At 39.7% G+C, this 14,299-nt stretch overlaps 1 protein-coding gene across 6 annotated transcripts in view; it reads left to right on the forward strand.

The window, feature by feature from the left end:
* The window catches only part of SH3KBP1 (SH3 domain containing kinase binding protein 1), a 355,677-nt gene that overhangs the window by 216,758 nt on the left and 124,620 nt on the right, over positions 1-14,299 (forward strand). The window lies entirely within an intron of this gene.

Below are 14,299 nucleotides of genomic sequence, written 5' to 3' on the forward strand. Positions count from 1 at the left end.
GCAGTTTGCACAAGCAGTAACTGTTACACCATATCACAGAGATGTTTAGCAATTACAGATGTTTGTGCAGTAAACAAATCCAGCTTGCTTTTCAGGTTAGCTTAGGAGAGAAGGGTATGTCCATGCAGAGCAAGCCAGCTGTGGGGCGTTTCACTCTTGAGGGGCACCGACATTTGGAGTTTTCTTTGTGAGTGGAGCAGCTGTGAGTAGTGACTTCTGGGTGCTGTTGAACTGCTTTTTTATGATAGAGGTAAAGATATTTGACTAGTTTGTAGTGCTGGGCATTTATGGGTATGTACTCATGTATAGAGAAAAGTTAAGACACTAAATTATTTTGATTTTCTAAAAGTTTGCTAGAAATAAGTGGTCTTTTTTTTCTCTGTGAGTTGTTCATATTTGTCTACCTAAAAGCAGAAGTCTGTCATTTTCCAAACACAAAATTCCCTAAATAAACCACAGGATAAGTAAGGCTTACTGTGTGTCATATGTCTTGCATATCCCTGCCTCTCATTGAAAAAAATTTTTAAAGGGGGAATTGATGAGGTCTATAAAATATGTCCCTTTATGTCTTTTTCTGTTGGCTTTAACTTATACTATTTTCAAAATTACAAAAAAAAAAAAAAAAAAAAAAAAAGCGTGGCGAAAAGGAAACACATTGTTTTAACTTATCATTTTGAGAGTAGGGGAACTTCTTGAAAGGTTTTTAAATGGCATCTGTTGCTTGCCTAGAAAGGAGGACAGAGGCAGATATATGAGGAGAGTGCTGTTAGGGGTTGGCTAGAATAAAAATATATTCATAGGAAATGACTCGAGAGGATTTTCCTAGGGAAAGATAGCTTATGTTTGCTGATCTTATGCTGGATGTCTTTGTTCTGAGTTCTGATGAGTAGAAATCTGAATGAGGTATTTATATGCAAAATTAAGATGGTGAATCTTCCTTGGGGAAATGAGTGAAAGCATGATTGATTATAAGGTGTGAAAAACATGGAAAACTCTCAGCAGCTAGGGCCTGGAGATGAAAGAGGAATGGTAGCACCTGGGGGGCCTGACAGGTTTTGCCTTGGCCACATGATGTCTGAGCTACTTGTTGCACTGGTGAGTGCTCCCTAAACCCTTTGCTTGTTTGTTTCTCAAAATGGAAATAGCTCTGTTACTTTTCTCATTACAAGAGCTCTTTGTAATGATAATGATAATAATAATAATAATAATAATAATAATAATTCTTCAAAGTTGAAGACTACGAAGAAATAAAATAGAAATCACCCTCAGCCAGGTGCAGTGGCTCATGCTTGTAATCCCAGCACTTTGGGAGGCTGAGGCAGTTGGATCACTTGAGGTCAGGAGTTTGAGACTAGCCTTGGCAACATGGCGAAACCCTGTCTCTACGAAAAATACAAGAATTAGCTGGGTGTGGTGGCATGCATACCTGTAGTCCCAGCTACTCGGGAGGCTAAGGTGGGGGAATCACCTGAGCCTGGGAGGTTGAAGCTGCAGTGAGCTGAGATTGTGTCACTGCACTCCAGCCTGGGTGACAGAGTGAGACCCTGTGTCCAAAAAAAAAAAAAAAAAAAAAAAATTACCCACAATCCTATCATTCAGGAGCAACCACAGTTAACATTTTATATGTATCCTTCCAGACTTTTTTTTTTGAAAGAGTCTCACCCTGTCGCCCAGACTGGAGTGCAGTGGTATAATCTCGGCTCACTGCAACTTCCACCTCCCAGGTTCAAGCGATTCTGCTGCCTCAGCCTCCTGAGTAGCTGGGACTGCAGGTGCCCGCCACCATGCCCGGCTAATTTTTGTATTTTTAGTAGAGACAGAGTTTCACCATGTTGGCCAGGCTGGTCTCGAACTCCTGACCTCAGATGATCCATCCGCCCTGGCCTCCCAAAGTGCTGGGATTACAGGTATGAGCCACCACACCCGGCCTCTTCCAGACCTTTTTTTGAGCCTGAATATGCATACAGTACACACATCACTCTTCATTCAATAATGAAGTCATATCAAATGTTGCCTGTTTTTAAAAACTTAATATACTGTGGGACCCCTTTTGCTGTCAGATAGCCTCATGATTTCCCTAGGGTCTCTGTCCCTTGTAGAGATGCAGCACCATTTGTTGAAGCAATCTCCCAAGGATAACTATTTAAGTTGCTCCCCCATTTTTAACATTAAAGACAACGTTCTTGTATATCCATCGTTGTTTCTTCCCTTATTATTTCCTTAAGCTGAATTTTTAAGAGAGGAATTTCTAGGTTAAAGGTCAACTTAATTCTGGCTAGTTTTGTTTTTAATGAAAATAATTCAAGTATATGGTAAAAATTAAAGAAAGAAAGAAAGAAAGAAATCCCAACAGAACAAAAGTAAGACTTTCTGAATCCTATACACTTAACTTTACTTCCTGGTGGAAATCATGGTAAAAGTTATATGCACTCTTGTAGATATGTGGAATTGGTTTTTTATTGTTGTAAAATATATATAACATCATAAATTTTACTACCTTTACCATTTTATGCTTTGTTTTGTTTTTTGAGACGGAGTCTCACTCTGTCACCCAGTCTGGAGTGCAGTGGTGTGATCACAGCTCACTGCAGTCTTGACCTCCTGGGCTCCAGTGATCCTCCTGCCTCAGCCTCCCGAGTAGCTGGGAGTACAGACATGAGCCACCATGCCTAACTGACTTTTTTATTCCTTTTTTCTTTGAGATGGAGTCTCTCTCTGTCGCCCAGGCTGGAGTACAGTGGCGTATTCTTGGCTCGCTGCAAGCTCCCCCTCCCGGGTTCACACCATTCTCCTGCCTCAGCCTCCCGAGTAGCTGAGACTACAGGCGCCCACCACCATGCCCGGCTAATTTTTTGTATTTTTAGTAGAGACGGGATTTCACCGTGTTAGCCAGGATGGTTTTGATCTCCTGACCTCGTAATCCGCCTGCCTCGGCCTCCCAAAGTGCTGGGATTATAGGCGTGAGCCACTGTGCCTGGCCTTTTTATTCCTTTTGTAGAGACAGAGTCTTACTATGTTGCCTCCAGACTGATTTTGAACTCCTAGCCTCGAAGGTTTCTCTCACCTCAGCCTTCCAAAGTGCTGGGATTACAGGCATGAGCCACTGTGCCTAGCCACCTTAACCATTTTTAAGTGTGTAGTTCAGTGATATTAAGTACATTCATATATTCGTGTAACCATCATCACTATCCATCTCCAGACCTTTTTCATCTTGCCAAAATGAAACTCTGTACCCTTTAAACAATAACCTCCCATGCCTCCTATCCCTGACTTCTGGCAGCCACCTTTCTTCTTTCTGTCTCTATGAATTTGACTAGGTACTTCACATATGTGGAATCATGGGATATTTGTCCTTTTATGACTGACTTATTTCACTTAGCATGATGTCTTCAAAGTTCATCCATGTTGTGGCACATAGCAGAATTTCTTTCCTTTTTAAGGCTGAGTGTTATTTCATTCTATGGATATAATTCATTTTGTTTATCCATTCATCTGTTGATGGACATTTGGGTTTTTTCTATCTTTTGGCTATTGTGAATAATGCTACAATCTTCATTGGCATACCAATATTCGTTTGAGTTCTTGCTTTCAGTTATTTTAGGTATATCTCCAGAAGTAGAATTGCTGAATCATATGGGAACTCCGATTTATATTTTTTGGGGGAACTGCTGTACTGTTTTCTACAGTGGCTGCATTGTTTTACATTCCCACCAGCAATACATGAGAGTTCCAATTTCTCCATGTCCTCACCAACACTTGTTATTTTCTGTTTTTTTTTTTCTTCTTGTAGCCATCCTAATGGATGTGAAGTGGTATCTCATTGCAATTAGAGTTGGTGTTCGTGTTGCCTGTCACTGAGGGGGAAGGAAATTATTATTATTCTCATCTTGAAATGATGAGTTGGGAAACAGTCTTAGAATCACCATTAACTAGCTGATCAGTCATGTAATCTGAAGAGACTACGAATTGCTTAAAGGAAGAACACAGCCCCACTGTTCACACAGCCCCAAAGAAAAAAATGAGTGGAGTGCCCAGGTAGTTACTTGGTTTCAGAGGTTTAATGGTGACCAGGACTGCTGCTTTTCATGTTGCCCCATCCACTTACCTGAATCTATAGTCAAAGGTTTACTGGAGAGTAGATTTAAAACAGTTATCTTGAAAAAAAGATGAATTTATCTTTTGTGCAACTGTTATTAATAATTCTAAGCGGTGGTATCTGATTCATCTTACGTAGTGGATAAAGCTAGCTTTATGATTGATTTTTTTTTTTCCTCTTCACCTTGTACTCTGGAATTCCTTAAGGGGTAGAAAATGAAAGTCCATTTTTTACAAATTATTTGCTGAATCGTTTATGTAATAATTCAATTGGTAGCCTTTAGTGGAGTGTACTAAAGTCTAAGTATTTAATTGTGACCCTTTTTTGTTCTTTACTTGTATTAATAATTGTTTTCATAATATTTATATCCTGAAGTATGCAGATGCATTTGGTTCCTGAAATCCAAGGTTTTAAAAATTTGAGTGGCCATTAAAACTATCGTGTCTTTGTACATAGCTGTCTTTTTCTCTCTGATATTCTCACTAGTTGTAAAATGATATTCTAGCCAACTGGGTTTCAGTGGGATGGAATGAGTTTAATGCTATATAAAAACTGGCAACTTTAAAAGAAGCTATCCAGCTTACTTTGACTGCATGGTGGTGTGTCTTTTCTTACATTTAAAGAATTTAGACCACAGAGATCAGTCAGTCAGCAGCCTGTTTTGTACTTCTCTGTGGCATTGGAGGCCATTTAAAAGCTACAGGATGACAGCCTTATTCCCAGCTCAGGCTCTTAATGTTGGAGGCTAGATCCCAAATAAATGTATAGCCATAAATGCTCTAGAAACAAATTGAAACATCGTAATAAACCTCTAATAGATATTACACCTCTAATAGATATTTTTTTCTCTCTCTAAACCCGAGCTATAAAATGAGCAATTCACAGAATAAAAGTGTGCTGGAATTGCCTCTAAAAGACACTTCTTTATCAAAAGGCCATCCTCAAGCCATTTTACGAATGCCCTGTGACTCAGAAGTGTCACCTCAATTAAAGTTATCCTTGAACTCTTAGGAATCAAATAGGCATGGTTTGGTAAAGTGAAGGTAGAAAGTTGAGGTCTGTATCACTCAGAAGTTGTATTTCTGTTTTGTCATTTAAAATGAGGAAAGTAGAAATGATAAAGATGGATTTACTGCCTTATTTTCTTTTTCTTCTTTTACTTGCTAAGATTTTTCACCCACCAGTGACTTTAATATATTTTGCTCCATTTGTTTTGGTAACGTCTGCTCAATCTGTTCTTTTTATTTTGAATTCTTAGTTGGGTTCTCATTTTCTCTCTCTATTAGAAGCAGCTTTTCTGGAACTTCTTGGGTACCTTTTCTAGACTATTCACAAAGTCGATAACAAGAGGAGTAATTATGTAAAAAGTGTCAATATTTTTAGATCCTAGAGTGGTCCAAAACTGTCCTCTTGATGTAGTGCTTAGCATTGTCTAGTTACTACATTGGAAGAACAAGATGCCTTGTATATTTTACGTGTCTAATCATGTATTTATTTTGCCTCAAACCCTGTTGCTCCCTTTACATTCAGGCATTGTTAGAAGCAGAGAAAGTAGACGTACAATACTGTTGTTTTTTTCAATTCAGAAGAGGCTAAAACATTATGAAGCTAGTAACTCTATGCCCACACATGGAAATAATCTGCCTGAGCAATTCCTGTCACAATATCAATTTGCAATAGAGGTGAGCAGAATGTAATTCATGGACAACCTTGCTGTACTTTCCAGTGAAAGGTTATAGGATCTCTGACATTTTGGTATGATTTTTGTATGCAGTGCCCAAGATTTCAAGCAACTCTAGGTTTCTGTGATCTTTAGTCATAGGTCATTTGGCAGGAGAGGAGAAAAGTGGTCTGGATAAGAGATGAAAAGGGATCTTGAGAAAATTAATGAGACGCTGAAAGATACAGCTGGGTCAGGGAGTGATCACTAAGTTTCCAAGTAATAAAATTTGTTCTGTGGGGCCGTAAAGCTGCAGCGTGTTTGTGCGTAGCCCAACCCTGACTTTTCTGTATCAGTTGAAGATTGGGAGTTGATCATCTTGGCATGAAATTGAGTGGCTAGAAAGAAGTAGGGGTAGTATCCTAGGGGGTGATGACATAAGGCAGTGACGATGGTTAAGAAATTAGAAATCAGGAGTGGTAGAGAAACGGTGGTCATTGCAGTAGAGAGAGACGAGTAAACGGAGTCCATGAGGAAATATATTATGTAGGATTTGACAGTTGACTGTTCTCTGGTCTCTCTGGTGACTGAGAGGAGCCCCATTGATTGATTGATTGAGAGAGGATCTTGCTCTGTTGCCCAGGTTAGAGTGCAGTGACATGATCATGGCTCATTGCAGCCTCCTCGACCTCCCAGGCTTAAGCAATTCTCCTGCCTCAGCCTCCTGTGTAGCTGGGACTACAGGTGTGCACCACCATGCCCAGCTAATTTTTAAATTTTTTGCAGAGGTGAGTTTTTACCACATTTTTCAGGCTGGTCTTGAACTCCTGGCGTCAAGTGATCCTCTTGCCTTGGCTTCCCAAAATGCTAGGACTGCAGGCGTGAGCCACTGTGCCCAGCAGGGAGCCCCATTTAACTTGAAGCATGGTGATCAGGTTGGAAATAATGGAGAAGTAGCCAGTAATGAGGGTCGATAAACTATTCATTGTCCTATGGGGGTAAGTATTTGGAAATCTTTTACTGAAAGTCCCTATAAATTTGGGTAGATAACCAACCGAAACCTTTATGTCTGAACTAGATAAAATGTAATATCTCAGGAGTAGGGAATGTGTTGTCAATTCCAACAGTAACGTTCCTGATCTTTGTCTTCCTTTGTCACCGTGTTCCATGAATCTGTATTGTGTTTTCTCTGTGCAAAGCCTATAGCAGGTCTTTGTGGAAGGCACAAAGAAGAATTGCTGCTCTCCGGAACTTATAAGTGGAGAACATTGAAATGAACATTCTCCATTGTAATAGAAAAGGACAAGGAATTTCTCAAGACCAGAAAAATGTATCAATTGGGATATTTTACTGTGCACATTGTCTTCCCTACTCTTCCTAAAAAAAACCAAAATATCCCTCTTAAAAAATAACATAACCACAAAAAGCACCATTTAAGAAGCACATGATTAAAATAGGTGATTTCATGTTTTGTTTTGTTTTTTAAATGAGGATTTTCTTTTGCATTTTTTGTGGCTTGGTGCCTTTGTGTGTATTACAGAGAAAGCAGAAAATAATGGGGAAATATTTTAGTACAGGAAGGTGAGAACATGCAAAATGAATGATGAAAGACTTACCATTTATTCAGATAATGAGGATTTAATTTGCCTAAAACTCGGGCATCTTAAAAGAGAACTTACAACCCTAAGACTCCTGTTCCTCCCAAGACTTCCTATTAAACTGAAGTTAAAATGAATGAAAGAATGAATGAATATGAATGACTGCCAAGTACAGACTATATTGACCTTTTGCTTCACCAGACCGGAATTTACTCTACAAAAAGTTTCATCTTAACTGCATTTACTGAATCTGTCCCCACCCCAAACTTGAATCCCATTTTTTAAAAAAAGTCAGTCATGGTTTTTGAAGTCAGCAAAATCAAAGTATGTTCATGTTAAGTGGAGATGCTTGTCAAATAGCTGAGAAATGAAAGTATCTGTGAAATCTGTATAATTTTAAAATTATGATATACTTAACGTAAATAGTTCTAAGAGTAACAAAAAAAAATGGAACCTCAAAATTTGGGGAGCCTGGTTTTCATCACACTTGTTTTTTTCTCCCACTTGAGAAACTGTAATTACTTTGATTTGTGTTTCAAAAGAAGTTTTACTTATGAAGAACTAGAGAACTGCTAGAAAACTGAACAATTAAGCTATGGATCCTATGCAAATAGATGACAACCTTTAAATCAATACTTCTTCAAATACTGGGAAATGAGGAATCTATAAGCATTATCCTCGAGCATATATGAAAAACGTTACAAAGTGAAGTTAACTCTTTTTTTCAGTCCCTTACAGATGTATGAATAAGGAATTCATGGGTTTAATTAGAAGACCAGGAAATATGTTTTTGAGTTTGAAAACATTTGATACAATGTCTCAATACTTTATTTGGATCAGCATGAATTGGAAATTACTTTACATCGTCTACTTAGTCACAAAGATATTAACTGTAAAAAACTATAAGTAAAGGGTGATGATAAATGGCAGGGAATATTCTATATGGGTGGTGTCTTTCGAATTACTGTCATGACTCATTTTACATCTGATGTTCTTAACGTCCTTACTAATAACTTGGAAAAGAAAATATAATGACACAGGAATGAAAGCTGCATGTGATTTCTAGTTGGGAGATGTTGCAAACCAAATCAGACCTTATGGAAAGACATCAATAATGTGGAGGGGTAGAACATCATTTTTCACTACCTCAGTGTATGCTATTTTCTTAGAACTTTATTTTTTCTGGCCAGGCGCAGTTGCTCACGTCTGTAATCCCAGCACTTTGGGAGGCCAAGGCAGGTCGATCACCTGAGGTCAGGAGTTCAAGACCAGACTGGTCAACGTGGTGAAACCCTGTCTCGACTAAAAATACAAAAATTAGCTGGGCATGGTGGCACACGCCTGTAATCCCAGCTACTCAGGAGGCTGAGGCATGAGAATCGTTTGAACCCGGGAGGCGGAGGTTGCAGTGAGCTGAGATCGCACCACTGCACTCCAGCCTGGGCAACAGAGTGAAACTCCATCTCAAAAACAAACAAACAGAAAAAAAAAACTTTATTTTTTCTGATTATAAAAGTAGTAACTATTTTGTAGAAACACTAAAAGTAAAAAAAAAAAAAAAAAGTAAAAAGCTAAAAAGCACTGATAATTTAATCACGCTGGGGCAATCACTGTTAACTTTCTAAAATACTTACTTTCAGTCCTTTAACCATACATTTTTAACTGGTTGAGATCATATCACACACATAATTTTTTCCACACACATAACTTTGTATCTTTTCCACTTAGCATTATATAAAATTTCCCATGTCATTACAAACTTTGTAAACATCCCTTTGAAAGGCTGTGTGTAATGCTCGGTTTTAAGGCTCTAGATACATAGAGGACCAGATCTGGGAGAACTGGAATTTGGTGGTTGCGTGAATTCTCATCAACATTATGTTTAAATCTACCATGTTATAGCTGAGAACGCAACATTTTCTTTACAACATAAACATAAAAATACCGTGGGAAAGCAGTTTGGGCTTGTGGACTGCATAGAAGTAGGCATTCTGCAAAGACTTGTTGAATTAATGTACTCCCTATAGGATCTGAACAGGATTCCAGTTCTCCCTTCCTTACTAATCTTGAAAGAAGCCTTTAAGAGAAGCCTTTGGCAGGAGGCCTGGCCAATTCCAGGTAAAGGACTATGAATTCAGCTTTTCATGTCTAAGTATCTGGCAGCTATTTCCACTAGTGGCTTTAGAAATCTGTACTACATGAGTTGATGGTCTCATCTGGCCCGTTTCTTAACTGCATCGGGAGGAGTATCTGGCCTGGCAATTTAGGATTTCTTCATCCCTTATTGAATGGATGCCAAGCTTTGTAAAAGATGGCTTGGGGTAATTTTCTATGGTGGTGTGTTTGCTCCTGAGTATCAAAAGTTTCAATAAAAGGCTTTCTGTTCTCTGACAACAGCCCATTTTCCCCAGATACGTGCCTTGTTGTTTTTCCATCATTGACAGTAGATAAGTTTGGATGCAGCCAGAAGCGGTTGGCATGGACCCGCACTTGAGGGACTCGTGGGATGGTCTTCCAGCCACTCACTGTAGGCACCGTCTTACCTGATGCCTTCTTGACCTGAAAGCTCTTTGTTCCATTAGCTTTTTCCTCCTGAGCAATGACTTCTATGGTGATGGCTGTTGCTTTCCTTCTCTTTCCATGTTTCAGTTACCACTTTCCTCCCAGCATGTCTATGATGTGTAATTCTCTTGTAAAAGTTGCTTCTTGCTCGTAAGTCCCCAAGCAGAGGAATGGAGCAGTTAACCTGCTGTTTCAAAAAGTTGTAATTGAAACCGTCATTCTCTGTAACTAGAATTCATAAAGAAGCATTATGATGATAGAGTTTTTAATTCAGTAAAATTCAATAACAGTAATAATAGCTAAGCACTTTACCTACCTAGAAAACCTATGAGATATATATTGTTATGCCCATTTCGTAAGTGAAAACTGAGGCATAGAGAGGTTAAGTAGCTTCCACAAGATTACATAACTGTAAGTCTTCTTAAAACTAATTCAATCTTACCACTAGGTGCTGAAAGTGGCACGGGTTTATTCATTCCATTGTTAGATCCCTAGTGCCTAGATAATTCATTGCACTCAGGCCTTTCTCTATAAATCTAAATATTTTGTGATGGATGTTGAGTTTCCTGTTGACTGAAGTAAATTAAGAATATTTAGCATATCCTGTGCAAGGCACATGGGCAGATACAAAGATTACCAGAACCCAGTCCTCCTCCTCCAGCGTTTATAGTCCAGTTGATTCAACAGACACATAGAAAAGTGGCCATAAATACAAGACAGAGGACAGTGAATGCTGGTTTAGAGATTCAAAGTGAGTTCAGTAGGAACATGGGGGAGGTGAGAGAGAATTCCAATAGTTGACATCTAGGATATTTTAATGGAAGGCATACAATATGGATTTACCCCTCATTGTTGAATATGTCTTACTAAGTAGTAACTGGAGTGTCCTGAGCTTAATTTGATCTCTTTTGGGATCTCTATTCTTGAAGCTCCTTAGAATCGTCTTTCTAAATGTTTTGCTATACATCTAGAAGATGTATCAAATGTGGACCTTGGCTGGGTGCAGCAGCTCATGCCTGTAATCCCAGCACTTTGGGAGGCCGAGGTGGGAGGATCTCTTAAGCCCAGGAGTTGGAGACCAGCCTGGGCAGCATAGTGAGACCCCGTCTCTAGAAAAAAAAAAAATTAAAAATCAGCTGGGCATGCGGCCGGGCGCAGTGGCTCACGCCTGTAATCCCAGCACTTTGGGAGACCGAGGCGGGCGGATCACCTGAGGTCAGGAGTTCAAGACTAGCCTGACCAACATGGTGAAACCCCGTCTCTACTAAAAATACAAAAATTAGCCAGGCATGGTGGCAGGCACCTGTATTCCCAGCTACTCAGGAGGCTGTGACAGGAGAATCATCTGAACCCAGGAGGTGGAGGTTGCAGTGAACTGAGATCGAGCCATTGCACTCTAGCCTGGGCGATGAGAGTGAAACTCCGTCTCAAAAAAAAAAAAAAAAAAAAAAAATGCTGGGCATGATGGTGTGTATCTGTAGTCTCAGCTACTTGAGAGGCTCACTTGAGCCCAGGAGGTTGAGGCTGTGGTGAGCTATGATGGAACCACTGAACTCCAGCCTGGGTGACAGAACAAGACCCTGTCTCTTACAAAAAAAAAAAAAAAAAAAAAAAAAAATGTACCTTACCTCTGGCTGTATTTAGGAAGCTCCTGTTTTGAATAAGTATGTGGCTTGAACGCATTCTTTCTAATAAAAACAAAATATAAAAATGGTATCATTGGCGGGGCATGGTGGCTCACGCCTGTAATCCGAGCACTTTAGGAGGCCGAGGTGGATGGATCACAAGGTCAGGAGTTCGAGACCAGCCTGGCCAACATGGTGAAACCCCCATCTCTCCTAAAAATACAAAAATTAGCTGGGCGTGGTGGCAGATGCCTGTAATTCCAGCTACTCAGGAGGCTGAGGCGGGGGAATCACTTGAACCCGGGAGGCAGGAGTTGCAGTGAGCCAAGATCGCACCACTGCACTCCAGCCTGGGTGACAGTGCAAGACTCTATCTCAAAAAAAAAAAAAAAAAAAGAAAAAAGAAAGAAAGAAAAAGATATTGAGCCTTCTTAAGTAACTTGACGTAATATTCTCTGCCTTTTTTCTGTAAAATAGAGGAGCCCAGATAATGGGGAAAAAAGGAATAAATGTTATTCTTTGGGAATCTGTGGAGCAGATTATGAAAGTAAGGAATGAGTCCTAAGATATTAAAGTCAGAGCTATTTAGTGTTAGCGAGATTTAGAGGTAGTCTTTATGGAAGCAGTAGGTTATCTTTCAGAGCCGTAGAAAGAGTGTTTCAAGTAAGACGGAGGTGAATGAACACAGCAGGCATCCCTGAGATGGAAAGCTTCTGGAAAAAGATGGGTTTGTTCTCTGACTCACCTCATTAGATACTGACTACACCCCTGATTATTTTGTGGTTGAATATGAAGTATCAGGATATCACAGCCTCATGAGCAAGTTTTGCTTTTTTGTTTGTTTGTTTGTTTTTTGTTTTTTCCCTTTTCTAATAGACATTCGTAGCCAGAGAGAGAGGCTTACAGGAAAAGAAGAATAGGTGGTAAAATATACATAACATAAGCGACTTAGCCGTTTTTAAGTGTGCAGTTCAGTGGCATTAAGGACATTCACACTGCTGTGCAACCATCACCACCATCCATCTCCATTTTTTATCTTGCAAAAGTGAAACTCTCTACCCATTGAGCTACCCGCCCCCACCCCTAGCCCCTGGCAACCACCAGTCTACTTTCTGCCTCTAATTTTGACTACTCTAGGTACCTTATATAAGTGAAATCATGCAGTATTTGTCTTTTTTGTAAGTGGCTTATTTTTACTTTGTCTTTTAGATTCATCCATGTTGCAGCAAGTGTCAGAATTTCCATTATTATTATTATTATTATTATTATTATTATTATTTTAGATGGAGTCTGGCTCTGTCGCCAGGCTGGAGTGCAGTGGCACGATCTCAACTCACTGCAACCTCCGCCTCCCGGTTTCATGCGATTCTCCTGCCTCAGCCTCCGAGTAGATGAGATTACAGGTGCATGCTACCACGCCCAGCTAATTTTTGTATTTTTAGCAGAGACGGGGTTTCACCATGTTGGCCAGGATGGTCTCGATCTCATGATCCACCTGCCTCGGCCTCCCGAAGTGCTGGGATTACAGGCGTGAGCCACCACGCCTGGACAATTTCCTTCCTTTTTAAGGCTGAATAATATTCCAATGTATTCCCTAAGTCTTTTTTTTTTTTTTCCAAGGCAAGATCTTGCTCTGTCACCCAGGCTGGAGTGCAGTGGCACAATCGGGGCTCACTGCAACCTCAACTTACTGACTCAAGCAATCTTCCTGCCTCAGCCTTCCAAGTAGCTGGGACTACAGGTGTGCACCACCACATCCAGCTAAATTTTTTGGAATTTTTTAGTAGAGACAAGGTCTTATTGTGTTGCCCAGGCTGACCTCCAACCCCTTAGCTTAAGCAATCCTCCTGCCTCGGCCTCCCAAAATGCTAGGATTACAGGCATAATAAGCCTTTTAAGTAGCAGTTTTTTGGTTGAAAACAAAACAACAAAACACTATTACAAGCATTTACCTCTTTTCTGATTGAAACTATTTTATTTCCCTTTTCTACTCTGAAAGACAGAAAAGCTCTGGAAATTTCTGCTGGGGAAAGAAATTTCCCATTATTGTCTTCAGCTCAAGACATTTTTGGAGACATTTGACTAAACTGTTTAAATTTGTCAGATTAGAAAGATGTTTTTTCATATGTGTCAGGAGTTTCTCACGTGTCTATGTTTTTAAAATGTTTTAATTTTCAAATGGTAGATTGGTTGGTGTTTTAACAGGAAGCTGACTGTTGAAAATTATTACAGGCCCATTATTTTTCCACTAAACTTTTCGACGCTAGCATCAGAGCACTGAGAGACACCTGTACTGTAATGCTTCCCATTAGGGTAAATTCTCCACGATGCCTCCCTGAGCCACCATATCTGTCTCTCTGACTCTCTAAATTGGAGTCTGAACTTAGTATTGTTGTTTGCACTTGACTGACACCCAGTAACTATGTGGCATGCATCTATGTGGACTTAAGGGCATAATAGAATTAGAAATTTTTCCATCATAGTCAAACCAATTCACAATCACTGATTTATCCCTGTAGTGACTGTAAACTGTGAACTGCCTTTAGATAGGCAGTCTAAGTATCTCTCAAACCTTAATTTCATCTTTAATTTCACTGCCTTAGGTGGATTATTGTGTCAACCTCCCCATTGTCTTCTTGGCTTTTGCATGTCCTTGCTTTTCTTCTTCATTCCTCCCAATGCCACCAGATCAATTGTCTTAAATTCACAAATTTGATTGTGCCATGCCTCTACTTATTTTTCATGACTACTGGTTGCC

The sequence above is a fragment of the Chlorocebus sabaeus genome, chromosome X, assembly GCF_047675955.1.
Source record: "Chlorocebus sabaeus isolate Y175 chromosome X, mChlSab1.0.hap1, whole genome shotgun sequence".
NCBI lineage: Eukaryota > Metazoa > Chordata > Mammalia > Primates > Cercopithecidae > Chlorocebus > Chlorocebus sabaeus.